At 42.6% G+C, this 14,217-nt stretch overlaps 1 protein-coding gene and 1 pseudogene across 2 annotated transcripts in view; both read left to right on the top strand.

Annotated features, from left to right (window-relative positions):
• The window catches only part of TSEN15 (tRNA splicing endonuclease subunit 15), a 148,589-nt gene that overhangs the window by 97,615 nt on the left and 36,757 nt on the right, over positions 1–14,217 (top strand). The window lies entirely within an intron of this gene.
• On the top strand, positions 4,180–4,689 carry LOC122813150 (annotated as a pseudogene).

A 14,217-nucleotide genomic window follows, 5' to 3' on the forward strand; every position in this document is an offset into this window, starting at 1 on the left:
AAGTTTGTAATATTGTCTAGCTCTAGAACTAAAGTGCCTGGTGTTAGTAGGCAGAAAGAGTAAAAAAGGTGATGAGTTGGTCCCATTGTTATTAGTATGGCTGAGGGTGGGGTGCTTTTCAGTTGGGGCAGTGGTGTGGCCTTTTGGGTACTGATAATCAATAAGCAGCTGGCTTTCATACAAGGTGAGTGTGTAGATGGCCAGTAGAATGGGTAGTAGAGAGTAATGCAATGTTATGAAAGGAGGAGTATTGTAATATGGATCTTGTTAATTTGACACAACAGGATAGGATCTGATGGTCACTTAGAGATAATAGGGTGGGAGGAGAAAATATGGTAGATACAAGCTGATAGGATGTGAAAACAGGGAGGTGAGAGTATGTAGGTGGAAGCTGATTGGATATTGTAACAGAGGTGTGGTAAAACACCTATAAATATGTAGTGGTGGTGTGTGGGAATTGGGGGAATTTGAACTTCTTATCATGGAAGACCGCCTTCCTAGTGGCCATTACGTCGGCTAGAAGGGTTTCTGAGCTTCAGGCTTTGTCTGCCGTGCCCCCTTATTTGATCTTCCATAAGGACAGGGTTTCTTTCCGTACAAACCCTTCTTTCTTACCAAAAGTGGCTTCTGAATCAAACCAAACGATTAAACCTGCCTGTTTTCCTTCCAAATTTTCAGAACAAGGGTGAATATAAACTGAATTTGCTAGATGTTCATAGGTGGCTCCATTTTTATTTACACACAACAAAGTCCTTCCGTACGTCTGACCAGTTATTTGTGTCCTTTTCTAAGTCCTTAAGGAAAGCTATCTCCAAGGTTTCCTTAGCTTATGTATTTTGCAAATTTACAAAGATAAAGGTTTGTCCCCGCCTGGTCCTGTTAAAGCTCATTCTACCAGATCTATGGCAACTTCAGCTGCCTTTTGGTCTAGGGTCTCATTGGACGACATTTGTGCGGCAGCAACTTGGGCAAAGTCACATACCTTCATTTCTCATTATAAGTTGGATTTGATCTCCAGAGGGAGAGCATCCTTTGGCTCTGCAGTGCTCAGGAATATCCTTCCATGAAGGCCTCCCTGGAGTTTGAGTAGCTGGCGACTGTGTCCCACAGATTACAGATAAAATGAAGTTAACTACTTCAGATAAAGAAGTTATGTACTCACCATAACGTTCCGTCTGAGTAGTTACACTTCATTTTTCTGCAACCTTCCCACCCTCCTCCCCCCGAACCTGCTCATGAGTTTTTTCATATATGGTTTATGCTAAGTTGAGTTGCTGATTGGTTTGAGTTGCAGCAAACTTGATCTGAGGGAAGGTAGGAGATGGTGATGGGTTATGGGTAAGGAGGAGGAGCTTGGAGCAGATGCTTGTAAAGTTACCGGCTCAGATCCGATATGGATCGGAATACCCACAGGTTGCGGAAAAATGAAGTGTAACTACTCAGATGGAACGTTATGGTGAGTACATTATACTTTGTTAAATATGTTTTTGTTCAAAACTTAAATTTTATACTAAGTTAAATGGGAGCGTTTTACATTTTGAAGTGAAAGGTTGTACTTTTCCTGTGGTGAAATTTGTCTTACTTTTGGCGGCCAGGTTGTATATAAGGTGACCCCCCCCCCCATGTATTAATCACTACTTGTCTGTTTTAGTGACTATTGCAGGTTTGTATCCCTGAAAATCTGGCACCTCTTTCAACTTAACCATGGAATAGCCTACTGGTTCCTTGGTTCTTCCAGCAAAAAAAGAAGAAAATTGTTAAATAGTCTTTTAGTCTTTGCCACCACAGCAGGTTTCTAAACTACCTCAGCAGCAGGTGTGTGGTTCTGCTGTGGCCAAAGCTGGTTCCTTTGACCACTCCTCTTTTCTTGGGTCCTACTGGTGTAGTCCTTGCAGCCTCCATGGACCCAGGGGTTAGACATTTTATATGCAGATCCTGGTGTGCCCTTTGCTGGCAAGAGACGCTCTTATCAGTTCTGGGGAAAGAAGCAAAGAATGTGACTGTCTGGCCTGAAAGTTGTGTCCGTCCATAGGGAGGTTATTGCTGGAAATTCTGGGTTTTTCTTCAGAATTCCTGTCAAAAAGAAATAAAAACTGAAGCATATGTTTATTTTTGTGTCAGTGACAATGGGCAGGAGTAATTTATTGGGCCAAGCTCAGGGTTTAGTGCAGATTGTTGACCCTTCTTGTATGGTGGTTTCTGGTAAAATAAAAGGGGATTCTTCATTTTTTGAAGAGATTCGAGAAATTAAACGTCAAAATGACTGTGAAAGGTCGGATTGTGTTATCTGTACAAATTTCTGATTCGGACTGTCAATCCCTTTGAAGGATTCCTTTCTCTGAAACTGTTTCCAGAATTAATAAATTGTTTTGGTGATAAAACAGTGATCATTTGTCAGTCCCAGTTGTAACAAAACATAAAGGTTTGTCAGTCCCAGTTATAACGAGTCATAAAGGTTTCTCAGTCCCAGTTGTAACGAGTCATAATACTTTCTAAGTAATTCTCAGAACCTACTTCTAATCCTACTTTCCTGTGTGCTTTGGAGGATGTTTTTGTCACAGCTTGCAATTTTCCTGACAAGTCAGCCTGTTGCCCCTTAAGACAGAGGCATTTTATATAACTTATCTGCTTTTAAGTTGTTATAGTGCCGTTCCTGATCTGACCCAGCAGATATTGCTTTAGTGAATCCAGCTGCTGCTAAACATTTTGGTTAATACAAATCCTTCTCCTCCTGACAAAGATGGGAAAGCTTTGGATAACTTTGAGGGAAAAAAAGTATATTCTTGTTTTTAGAATTCTCAAGTGTCAAGCTTAGAGAGTAAAATGAATATTTTGGCTTCTGTTTCCTCTCATGCAGAGAAATCTGCTTTGTTTTACTTTGTCTCTTCTGTGTCTCAAGTGACTACCCTTTATTTGAAATGGGAAGATGAAGCCAACTGGTGTTGCCTCTATCAGGAAGTTTTCTTGACCTTGTTATCAAAACCTCCCACACTGGTTGTCAAAATGAAATTTTGAATTTCCTCATAGATAAGAGACCTAGTTTTTGGACATTCTACTGCAGAAGTCATCTAGAAACTGATGAGAGACAGAAGCTGAGTCAAGGGGCATCTCACATTGTTCAGCCCTCATCCCCCAAGTTTACCAAGGGAATCCATTCTCACACTAGAAGTTTCTTTAAAAAGCAAAATAAATTATCCAAGCAAGCTGCTGGTAAGCAGATGTTTAAAAAGCAGTAGCTGGGAGGTTCCATAAAGAAAGCAGGAATCCCCTGGAAACAGAGGACAGTCTGTTATGCCAGGAATGTCTGCACTTCTGTTTTACTGTATATCTGTGTAATCTCTGCTACTGTTTGTCTTCTTTTTTTGTCTGTTAGAGCTGAATATCTGTTACTGTTTGTGACCTTTTGAGCTTGTAGTGAAATCTTTTGTCTAGAGAGGCTTGGCTGTTTTCTTTGTGGCAGAAAGAATCCGTCTAGTTTGATCTAGCTAAAAGCATTCCTACAACACTTATTTTTTATTGGGCTGGTTTCTGTTTCTCTGCCTTTAATAGCCAGTGTTTTAAACCAATTCTACTTGCTCAAACTGTTCAAAGCTACAGTGTTCTGCTGTGATACTGGAAAAAGAAAGCTCTTATTTTCAACTGTTTTTGCACTTCTGTTTTACTGTATACCTGTGTAATCTCTGCAACTGTTTTTTGTCCCACCCACACGGCTAGCTGTCGTGGTGGTCTTAATTCTTAGTGGCTTTGACTTTACCCACCTCTTGTATAAAGTTCATACTGGACACACCCCCCCCCCCCCCCAGTCACATTACATCAGCTCATTCTAATGTTTAAAAAATATACCTTTCTTCTTCGCTGCTTCTGCTTATGGGTTCAACTGCATTTAGTCTGCTGTATTTATTACTGCTTGTTGGTCGCCTCACTAAATGGATGATAGTATTCTACTGAATCGCTGCTTTATTACTGCTGTGATTTATGAGCTACTGTTTCAAAGCAATCTACTGATTTAACTATATTTCATTGCTATCTACTGCAATTCATTACTGTTTAACTGCATTTTGTTGCTGTTAACTATTTTTTCATACTGCGAGTTATATTCTTTTGCCTATAAGTGATTAATCTGTGCTTCATTGGGTCTGATTTTAAACTTTTATAGTTTGAATAAATTGAGGGGGTAAAATGACTAACACCAAGGGTAAGAGAAGAGGAACAAGGTAAATGTTTGCGAGGCCGTTTTGCAAACATGGAGTTGTTCCTCTGTCTACCTACATGCGCATTTACATGAAGGGAGACATTGTTGCCATCAAGGGTGTGGGCACTATCCAAAAAGGCATGCCTCACAAATGCTACCATGGAATGACGGGAAAAGTTTACAATGTTACGCAATATGCGGTAGGCATTATAGTGAACAAACAGATCAAAGGCAAGATTCTTGCTAAAAGGATTGTGTGAATTGAGCATATTAAACACTCAAAGAGCAGGCACAGTTTCCTGGAGCATGTAAAAGAGAATGAGAGAGAGAAAGCATAAGCAAAGAAATCTGGTGTTTTCTTTGAACTCAAACGTCAGCCTGCTCCACCAAAAGCTGCACACTTTGTCTCGACCAAGGGTAGAGAACCAGAGCTACTGGAGCCAATACCTTACGAGCTTATGGCATAATTCAGTCCAGGAAAAAAATAAAAGCCCCTATTTTGGGGGAGTGAAAAAAAGGGGGTTGGGAGGGGTGGCCTAATGGTTAAGGTGTTTGCCATACAAACACAAGGTGCAGGGTTTGAATCTCATGAGGGATAATTGGCTAGGCTTAAAATGGCTCGCAAGGGCAGTTAACTTAGTACTAATCTATGAACCTATGAACCATTGTATGTTTTTTCTTGCAGAGTTCTTAACCTTAAAATTGAGTAGCACAGACTAAATATAGGTCTGAAACATCCAGAGCTTCAGCTGCATGGGTTTAAACCCTTTTTGAGGAATTCCAGCTATAAGTTTTCCCTTAGTAGCACTTGTGTTATCATCTAGTAGTACTACTCGTAGACCTTCCTCCCTTTACCCTCTTAGCTCTTTCAGTTTGTGACAAATATGAATGGACAGTTTTTCCTACACATTCGCCTGCCAGTCTGGTCAATATGGGCATCCTGAGACAGTGTAGCAACTCCCTCATCTACACGAACAATCCTGTACTACTAACACCTAGGACCACAATATGTGAGAGATGCAAATCCATCAAGCACCTTGTGTCATTGCTCTCTCCCCAACAAATCAGTATATCTGGCACTGAGAAGGTTAGCAACATGAACACCACACCTCAAACACCACCCACACCTACACAACACACTCCCACATATACGGAGGCCCTCAACAAAAGCATACCCAAACAAAAGAGACCGCCAAGGCATAAATGCACACAAACTTCACTGCCAACCACACCCAGTCCACACACCTGTCTCACAGCCACTAAGGCCTAAACATAAAGCCAACATATTAGTCATAGGAGACTCCATTGTGAGACACACAGATGTGCGCCCCTCACCAGGCTAGATAAGGAGAAAGTCGCAATTAGTTGTTGGGTGCCAGAATCTGCCACATCACCAATGCACTCAAGGCTCTCAACAGGTACTGTCCTGACTCAGTCATACTCCATGTTGGAGTGAATGACTTGGGACATACCTCCCAGAACTATATGAAGAGAGACGTGGTTGAGCTCGCTGAGTTTGTGTCCCAGGCAGGTATGTCCTTAGCCTTAAGCAGCATTCTACTGTCACCCAAAGTGATGCCTTAATACAAACAGAAAATGATTGACTTTAACAACTGGCTTAGTTTCTGGTGTCATTCAAAGGGGATCCAGTACCTGACAGCTTGGGATGACATGATTGACAAGCCACGATGCTTTGCCAGAGATGGCCTGCATCTGTTTCCCTTGGGCTTCAGGCTCCTGGCAAAGGCTCTTGCCTCCCTGATGGTGCCTTTTTTAGGCAGTGCCATGAGGTCAAAACTACCAACATGAAAATTTCATCAAAACATAAATTAAAGGTCATGCTGCTAAACACTAGGAGTCTAAACATGAAACTGCACTCCTTGCAAGCATTCTTAACCCTGGAAGAAGCTAATATTTGTGTAGTCAAAAAAACCTAGTTCAAAGCTGCAGAGAGCACCCCAACCATACCAAGTTACTCATTCTATCATACATTCAGACCCCAAACTGTGGGCAGCAAAACAAAAGGAGGTGGAGTTGCAATATATATAGAAGACATACACACCTCTAGGCTGGTCAAATAGTATGATGCACAAGAAATGCTCCAGGTGCAGTTAACAATTGACAAGACCCCTATTCATATCACTCTGACTCAAGATGCCCACTCCACCTATCTGGACCTCTTTGAATCTATCAACATTCAACCATTTACCCTAATCCTGGGCGACTTTAACTATCCAACCATAGATTGGAAGAAATACTCATGCCAAAACACAAATGCCCAGAGATTCCTTGATTTCGTCAAAGCAGATTCCTTTGACCAGTTGGTTGACACCCCCACAAAAGGTACAAATATCTTGGACTTGGTATTATCCAACATGGGTAATCACTGCAGCATCCCTACAGTGTCATCATCCCTGGTAAGATTTGACCACAAAGCAGTCGCTTTGAAGTCACCATCTCCCCCGACCCCCCCCCCTCCCCTAAAAAAAAAACTTCTCCAAAGATGATTACAACCTCCTAAGGGAAGGTGTAAACAGCTTCACAGCCCCCTGCCCCTCCACAGAAACTGGCAGATATGTCCAGACTTGCATCAAAGCACTATATGAGTATTTCTGTAGCTGCATGGAATCAGGAATACCACACAGGACAAAATCCTCCTCCTCAAGGAAGAGTAAACCTGTCTGGTGGACATCTACAATAAATAAACTCTATAATAAAAGGAAAACAATTGCTGTCCAGGACCAAGAAGGAGCAGGTGTCTAATTGGAAGCAATCTCTCCTTAGCCTGAACAAGCAAATAAAATCACTAGGGAAGTCCTCCAAAGCAAACTTAGTCCAAACTGGCCACATCTACTAAAGACATTCATAAGGCTTTCTTCACAAATGTCCACAATCTCAAGGGATGCACCCAGATCTGCTCAGAACTGGTGGCCAAGGACACCACATACACAAATCCTGCAGATATAGCCAACCTGCTGGCAGACATATTCAGTGAACACTTCACTCCTCTGTCCCCCCATCAGTAAAACAGGACATCCCCAGTACCTGCCCCCTCCCCTTATCTCTAGGGAGCAAGTCATCACTGCTCTCTCAAAAGCAAAAAATACAGGCTCTATGGGACCAGATAACATCCCATGTTGCATCCTACATGAACCCTGGCAGGAACTTGCAGCACCATTAGGCACCCTAGTCAACCAAAGCCTGAATACTGGCTTCATCCCAGCCGAGGGGAGAACAGCTACTGTCATCCCTTTGCACAAAGGTGGAGTCTCCACCAATCCAGGAAATTATAGACCAATCAGCCTAACCAGCCTAGTCTGCAAGGCCATGGAGCGGATCGTCATGGACCTCATTAACAAGGACATTGGCAACCTCCAGACACTTGATCCGACACAGTTTGGTTTTGTCAAAGGGAGGTAGTGTCTGTTAAATTTGGTTGACTTCTTTGAGACAGTCACCATAGATGAGGGGAAGACTGTGCACACCGCCTACCTTGACCTGGCCAAGACATTTTGATACTATTCCACACTCTGGTATAATAGATGCATATACATGTCAAGCAGAGTGCCTCTTTGGCCCTCTTCAAAAGGAACCTTGATGATTGGATGGGAGATGGGAACTTCACCCCAGGGATCACGTCAGTTGCCCTGCTAGACAGGGGTCCAGGGAAGTAAATATTGTGGGAAGAAATATCCAGGGAATTGTTATGGCTAGGCTTGTATAGGCCCTAGGGCCGATAGCCTAGTACCAGCCTATGAACTCTTTCAACTAGGCATCAATCCATATGTTACCAGATGGGTAGCAAACTGGCTTACTGATAGAACCCACCTAGTCAAAATAGGGGAAACCACCTCAAGTAATAGACCCGTAACAAGTGGTGTACCCCAGGGATCGGTCTTTGGGCCTCTGCTGTTTAGGAAATACTTCTCAGAGATGCAGGCCAAATCTAGTGGGCTATGGCTGAGCAAGTTTGCAGATGATTGCAAGCTGGGTGCTGTCATAAATTCTCCTAGTGATGTGGACAGCCTCCAAGAGGGTCTCACCCAAACAAATGACTGGTGCCAGAAACATGACCTCAAATTGAATGCCAAAAAATGCATCATCCCTTTTGGGAAGAATGACGTCCCCACAAATGCACATTGATAAGGCACTAAGCATGCAATCAGTCGTGAGGGACTTGGGAACCTAGGTTAATAGCAAACTGAATTTGATCACCATATTGCCTCCGTTGTATGGAAAGCTTTCTACATGGCCTACCTTATTAGTAAGGGTATCTCATCCAGGGACAAGGTGGTCTTAACATCCCTTTATTCTTCCCTTAGAAGACCAATTATTGAATACAATGCCCCTTTTGGCATGTACCTCGCAAAGCAAATGCAGCAGCTGGAGAGACAACAGAGATTCCACACGTAGAGAATCCAGGGCCTCAAACATCTACCCTGCACAGGCTAAAAGCCCTGTCTACTCGATCTCATACAGACCCCTCAGAGGTGACCTGTGTCTGGCATACAAAGCAATCTCAGACCCCATCCTGATGTGACTGCTGCATGTCCACAAGTCAAGCTTCACTTGAGTAACCCGCACACGAGACCCCAACCTGGTCTGTGACATCAATAAGACTTGTTGGCGGGACAGATTTGTGTCCCAGAGACTCCCCCTTGTGTGGAATAAGCGCAGCTTGCATAATTAGATGGGGAACAGAAAATACACCCCCCCCCCTGCTGGACAATGGCATAGGGTGCTGACTTGTTGGAACATGGGCTAAATTCTTGGCTAGGCTTGTAAGGGCTTCAGGGCCACTTTATTCCACTGTAATCCTTCCAGAAAGTCTGAACCTCCCATTTTTCTTTTTGGCAACAGATGCTTTCTGACCGATTAATGTCAGAGTAATCCATCATAGCTACAGATTGCATTGGGAGCCTCTCCTTTCTTTTCAGGCAATTCCTCCTAATCTGGCAGACCAAACTGTTTTCTGTCCTGCCATCTACCATATGCTTTCTCAAGGGGTGATGGAGGCTGTTCCTCTTCTCAGGAGAGGAGTTTTATTCAGGGATGTTTGGTGCCAATGAAAGAAGGTTCTTTGAGATGAGTTCTGCACCTTTTCTTTCCAAACCAGTTTGTGATGGTGTGCAAGTTCAAAATGTTTTCAGTTCACTTTACCCCTTATTCCCCATTTGAGTTTTCTAGTGACCCCTGATTTAAAAGCTCCATATCCCATTCCTGTAGATCCAGTTTTCAGATATTTCCTAAAGCATTCTGTGTGTGAATCACATTGTTAGTTCTCTGCGTTACCCTGTGGATTTTCTGCCCCAGTGGGTTCTCACATATTGTCTAGCTGCTGTGATAGCCTACTGCCGACTGCAAGGTGTTCACATTTTTTCTGTATTTAGACATCTTGTTCACATCCTTACAGAGTCTGAAAGTGTCCGGAATCTGTCACCTGGGCAACTGATCTCCTACACAATCTGGGATTCCAAGAGAAGATTCAGAAGTTTGACTTCTCCTCATAGGATTGTTTTTTTTTTTTTTTTTGGTGCATTTCCTGGACACCTCCGTTCAAACAGCTTTTCTTCCACAGGAAGGATGTGTATTTAGTTCTAGTCCTGAGGTTTTCTACTCAGACTTCTGTCTCAGCAAGTGAATTCCCCAATATTCTGTGCATCTGTGATACCCATGATACCTCTTGCAAGACTTCCCAGAGAAAGCTAATGGTACCTGAAATCTCTGTGGTACCAGCATCAACATCCTTTGACTTTTCAGATTCCAGTTTTAGAGTTAAGGGGATTATATGCTGGAGACACCAACTTTCCTCAGAATCCAGGTCTCCCATTCTCCTCTCCTGCTTCACCACAATCTGCCGCAACAGAGTCCTTTGACTTTACTTGGGAGCAGTTTCCATGGAAATAAAAGTGCAGAATGTTTTGGAACAAAAAAAACAAACTGACCAGAACTCACACACACACACACACACACACACACACACACACACACACACACACACACACACACACACACACACACGTACATTGGTTCTTATAAATGCTCTCAACTTTCTGAATAGTCTATGGTTGCCTGGGTCTGGGCCACTGCAAGTGTTTATAGACAACACCACAGTTATGCAATATATAAACAAGCAAGAGTGAGCCAGATCTTGCCGTCTGTACCATTGTCGCCTTGGGTGTAGCGTTTTCTGCACAGTCTTGCTCTTCAGGCCTTTTGCATTCCATCGGAGCAAAATCGTGTTGGCAAAAGAGCAGTGTAGGACCAGGACAAGTGGTATTAGAGGATTTCCTTCCTTCATTCTCAACTTTTGCAGTATTCCTTGCAAAAGGGATATCCTATCAAGGATAGCTGTACGTCTGGCCAGCATAACAAAGCCTCGAGTCCTTCCAAGTGGTGTATGTCAGATGTAAGGTACGCAAGTGGCATATGAGTGCCTTATCGTCCGAACTTCTTTGTCTCCAATCCGAACACTTTTTTGGAATTTCGTCTAATTTATTCATTGCATATCAGCTAAAGAGCCTAGGGCAGATAAGTAGCCTGTTGAGGATTCTTCCTTATTTTATTTTGGCTTGTTTGTTTTAGTGGGTATTCATACTACTGTTTCTTATTTGTGAGAGTTGTTTCATTTTGGCCTGGCATACCCCTGTGTTAAAGCTCTTTTGTGAGCTATTTCTGCTTGTCTGCCTTTGGATCCACCACTTTCTTGTAGATTTGAGGCTTAACCGTTTTAGAAATGCATTTTTCATAATAGGCCTTCAAGAATGCCAGTACCTCCTTCTTGGGGCCTAATTTTTTTTTCTTGAAAGTTAACTCTGCCACCATTTGAACCAGAAGCTTCTACTCTGAAATTGTGTACCTGGAAAACTGTTTGTTGGTGGCTCTAACCTCGACCAAGAGAGTCTCTCTCTGCTTCAGGCTCTTATGGCAGTTCCTCCCTGTCTGGTTTTCCACAGAGACTGTATTTCATAGGACCAGTCCTTTATTTTATGCCCATAACATGTCTTTGAATTGCATGATTCAACTTCCTCCTTTTTTTTTCTCCCTCTTCTCAAAATAGCAGTGAGAGGGTTCTACATTCTGTGAAATTGCATAGACTGCTCACATATTGTTTAGGCAATATTTAGGATATTAGGAAATGTTTCTTTTCATGCCAAGAAATTGGGTTTAGCTGTTTCTAAGCAAACCATTTCCTCTTGGATTTCTAAAGCCATTTCTTTTTGTTCTTTTCGTGGCAAGCAGCTTCCTACTTCAGTTTGTGCTCAGTGTACTACAGCAGTTGCCTGTTCAGGAGCTTTATTAAGGGTCTTGATTGTATGTCCATTTTGGAAGCTGCTACATGGTGTTCTGTGCATGCGTTTACTAAATACTGCAAGTTAAATGCTGTTTCTAGGGTTTGAGCAGGATTTGGAAGATCCATCCTCCATGTTTTTTGCAAAGTTTCCCTGTTTCTTCCTCCTCCCACCTTTCCCAGAAGCTTTAGTACTCTTCCCATTTATAAAGGAATACTGCAACAGTGATAAGAAACGATATAGTATGGTTGTGTAAGAATCTATCTTGACACTGGATGTCCTACAATTTCTACTGTTAGTCTTTGAGTGGGGAAGCACTCCACAAGAGCTCAAAGTGTAGTACGGGTGCCTTAGCCCAGAGGCCATCAGTTCAGCATATCGCTGAGTGTTCAGATCTCTTATACTAAATGCATTTCTTATTGATTTTTTAACTTGTACCTAAAATAACAGCTTCTTATTTATTCTATTGTATATTTTTTGTTCTCTACTACAATCCTGTAATTTTTCTTGTATTATTGTATATGAAGTCAATTTCTGTAATTTTTGCTTAATCGTACTGTGGAGCTTTTCTCCCTCGGCCTCCACTAAAAAAGGGCACTTGGCCAGTCGGACTATCCTAGTCAACAAATGTCAAATAAATAAATCCCCTGCTACAGTAGCTTGAACATGGTGCAGTTGTATAAATAAATTTGTCATATGTTTGATCACTGCTGCAGTTGCTGCTCCCATCCTCCACCCCCTTATTTTTTTATATGTTTTTTTATGCCAGGATAAGGATATATATATGTCTTTTTTCCAAGCATTGTCCTGTCAGGGCAGTAGCCTTTCTCTCTCTCTGTTGGTATGAAAGCTCTGAAGGGCTTGGCACCTAAACCTGACTTTTTAGTCAGCTCAAGCTGACTTTAACCATTTTGTCAAGTGGAAGGAGTAGTGAAGTTAAGGAATTTGGTTATTTCTTTAACAGGGTTTTACAGCTCATGTAGTTTAGGTCACTGTAGCAGTGATCGTTTGAACATCTACTGTTGTCGTAAGCTTACGGTACTTTAATGGTTAAGCAGCCCTGTCTCTCCAGTAGTATGCAGAGATGTGGAGATGCTGAAAGGCAGTGTGGCAAATGTAACATGCTATCATCTCCAGTATTTAGGCATAGCAAGGCAGAGAAGAATAGTCTATAATCGAGTTTAACAAGCATAACTCTTCTGCATGTTGCTTAGTTGTGCTCTGAACATAAGAATCTGCTAATCTTACTTTTATAGGTTCCTACAGTGAGTACCTGCTTAACATCTGGAAACGCCTTCTTGATGACTCTCGACATTTCTTTTCCCAGCATTCACAACTAGTGAATTCTTCCTGCTGCAGGTGTTTGCTTTTGGGTCATCTTATTAAGTTAGGAGGTGCACTCAGCCCTCTTGCTTCCTTGTTCTTTCTTGCCACTTGTGCAGTTCAGATCTTGCTTCATAAGAAAGTTTCCAAATTCACTGGTGGAGAAAGTTGAGCCTTCAGAGAGAGAGAGAGAGAGAGAGAGTGTGTTGTGTGTGTGGTGATTGCTCCCCCAGTCAGGATTTATATAGGTGTTATGTTGTCTGAACTGAAGAACTGCAGACTATCAGAGCTTTAGTCAAACCACACAGCAAAGAAGATGGACAAAAAAGTTTGAGGCGCACTCACTGTGAGCAGGGAAGTCTGCATAGAGGGAGGTCAACATCTGGATTGCTAGGAAGATCTTCTATGCCTCCCGAGCCAGAAATCTGCGGAGTGGGAGAACAGTAGCTCAGACATGAATATTTCCTACACCTGAGTACCGTCATCAAAGTGATTTCCACTAGTTTGTCAGCTGATATCATGTTGTAGCAGATATCATAATAACCGCATGTAGCAGATCATGTATTATTCACTTTTGAGAATATTCTGCCTGCAAGTAGCCTAACTGGCCAGTCCAACTTCTAGAACTTTACTTTCCCTCAGGGCTTCAGATGAGACCCTCCCTCCAGGACTGTGGGATCTTGGTAGTTTAAGCCTAAAAGAGCAAGCTTTGGAAGGTTTAATTAGTGAAGTTAAATAATGATAGTAAACACAGTGAAGACTCTGGTTTTATTTCTGTAACTAATAACAGTGGGAAAGGATGTTATATTGAATTGCTGGTAATTGGAGACTTGCATGTTCATAGGTTCATACTAGTCTATCTGCCCTAGGGCATTTATAAGCCTAGCCAGACTTGTGTAGCTTTCACTACCCCTTAGGTTGAAGAATACTATACCCATTAGTTTGCCGTGCCTCTGTCCAGCAGTGATACAGAGATGATCCCCAGGGTAAACCTACGATCTCCCATCCACTGGTCAAGATTCCTCTTGAACAGAGCCAGCGAGGTGCTCTGTCTCACATGGACCTGGATTCTGTTCCACAGCATAGGGAGTATCTGGGTGATGAATCTGTCCCTCCAGCACGTCCTATTTATATCCGTGTTGAGGTTTAAGTCTCTTGCTCTTGTGGCTCTGGTGGATTTGGATTTTTGCGGTGGAGCATGTCCATTAATTCCGGGTTGGACATGGCCTTGTATGTCAGGCACAGGTCACCTCTGAGCAGACGGTATGCGACTGAATAGAGCTGGAGTTTCTTCAGTCGGGCAGCATATGGCATATTTTTGAGCCCCTTTATCCTTTTGGTGAGGAACTTTTGGGGTCTTTCCAATTGCTGCAGGTGTCGGGTAAGATACATTCCGAATGGGGCATTGTA

This window comes from Protopterus annectens, chromosome 10.part0, assembly GCF_019279795.1.
Source record: "Protopterus annectens isolate FY-2018-M chromosome 10.part0, PAN1.0, whole genome shotgun sequence".
Lineage (NCBI taxonomy): Eukaryota > Metazoa > Chordata > Ceratodontiformes > Protopteridae > Protopterus > Protopterus annectens.